A 2,040-nucleotide genomic window follows, 5' to 3' on the forward strand; every position below is an offset into this window, starting at 1 on the left:
CTGGCTTTTTGCGAGGGTTAGTGCAGACGAAAATCGCTTTACCTGCACAAACCACACCCCGTGCAGTCCGGACTTGTCCCTTAGTGATTATTATTCGTTTCGAAACTTAAAGAAAAACATCAGGGGAAAACGGTTTTCGGATGATAATGAAATCAAGTCGTAAATTTTGGCATATTTTCGAGGTAAACTTTAATGAGTTATTGCTAGTGTTAATGTTAACCTACAGAACTGAAGAAAATCACAGCATCCTAAAAGTATTTGAAGTTTGTTATTTCATCAAAAGTTTGGTCAGAAACAGTGTGGAACATACATTTTGAAAATTAATAATAAAACACCCACGTATGAATAAATATGTATGTATAAAGTCCTGTATTTGTTTAAGATAAAATTGTCCGATAAAATACAATCACTTCTTAAATACGTTGCCATGCCCACCTTTGGTAATCTTTTCCGGGTGGTAGGCCCATATAAAAAGCCACCTACTCATCCCAATTAGGCACATCAATACATACAAACTTAACTTGGAAATTAAACTCTGGAAAATTTCTGGGAATTTTGCCACAAAAAATGAAGCAGCAGACTTCCATCTTACTCCTGGTGGCACTTATCACCATCTGGACTCATATTTCTGTGGGTGGCACACCCACAGAAACACCCGTCGGGCACACCCGTCGACGAATTTGAACTGGCTTTGGTAAGTATATTGAGAAGTTAAAATAATGAAGCATTTCACGTGCTCCTTCGTAAGTCTGTAACCACGTACATTCACAAAGATCAGCTTATGAGCAAAAAACATACATATATCATCGTAAGGTTTTGTAAGCCTGTACGCAAAAATTTCCATAAATATGTTCTTCAGTTTCGTCAGAAAGTTTCGTAAGATTGGTGAGGTGAAATGCCTCCATATTTTTTTCCAAATTCCGCGCATAATTTCTCGGCTGTTTTATGCATGTATGAAGAACCTATCCGGCTTGAGGGTGGGTGGACTCAATGAAACAGTGATGGACCGCTGCTCGGAAAATGCTTATTGTTCGGAACGATGTTGCTGGGACTCGTGGGCGGGGAGGTGGTACTGTTGCGGTCGAAATGCGGGATGTTGTCCACAAGAGACGAGCAATGGATGCTGCCGTTAGGTTTAGATTAGTCTTATAATTTGGAACCTTAATAAGAATTAAGTAATTCAATAAATAATAACCTAAATAATAGTAAAAATAACCTAACAATAACCTAACAGTAAAAATTATCGACGTAAATATTTATATATTCTCGCCAAATAATAGGTGGAACTTGCATAAAAGTTGGTTAAATTACAATAAATAAAAAATCGTTAGAAAATTTGAAAGTGGGAATTTTACCATTTTGAAACTAGAATTGTGTCCCCTCTGTTCAAATTGAAGGACTGAAAAATTGGTATTTTTTCGTGGCATCATTTGTGGGCATTCCCCACCTTAAAAGTTAACAATTTAGTGCAAAGTTTTTAACTTTAACCCAACAATCCTCCATGCACTTACTTAAATTTATTAAAATTCAGAATGCCCAAGCTTAAAAAAATTGTTTTAACTTTAACATGAATTTATTTTAAGATCAATCAGTAGAACATCTTTTCCGTCTGATTTATATGCCGTATGACGGACGGACCTCTTCATTTCCCCAGGGATACGTCGTAATTCCATAGTCTTCGAAGCAGCACGTGTTAAATTTCCGCTCCAAAAAGGACCCATACACCTTGCACCTGGGCTCCCCTTTGTACCCTTCGTCGTCACAGGTCAACTCCATCTTTTCCCCGCATCCCTTCGTCGCCTTTGAAGCCTCGTCATTATCACCGCGACAATCCATCCATTTCAAATTGCTCGGCTTTTCTTCATCCTTCCCGCCTTGGCAGCACAATCGAAAATTGTAGTTTTTGTCGGCATCCCCGTTCGTTTTGCAGTTTACCATCGGGTTCACGTTTCCTCCGTACGTTTCGCACTCGAGACTCTGCTCTTGTCCACATTTGGTGGTTAGGCCGCGCAAATAAGCGCCCGTGACACGCGGCGCGAC

General features: G+C 39.4%; 1 long non-coding RNA gene across 1 annotated transcript; it reads left to right on the forward strand.

The window, feature by feature from the left end:
- Positions 1–515: 515 nt before the first annotated feature.
- LOC118433321 lies at positions 516–1,330 on the forward strand. The gene is made up of 2 exons (XR_004833319.1): positions 516–694; positions 960–1,330. It is a non-coding gene; the product is annotated as an uncharacterized LOC118433321 (long non-coding RNA).
- The last annotated feature ends 710 nt before the right edge of the window (positions 1,331–2,040 follow it).

Source organism: Folsomia candida, unplaced genomic scaffold (assembly GCF_002217175.1).
Source record: "Folsomia candida strain VU population unplaced genomic scaffold, ASM221717v1 Fcan01_Sc047, whole genome shotgun sequence".
NCBI classification, from domain to species: domain Eukaryota; kingdom Metazoa; phylum Arthropoda; class Collembola; order Entomobryomorpha; family Isotomidae; genus Folsomia; species Folsomia candida.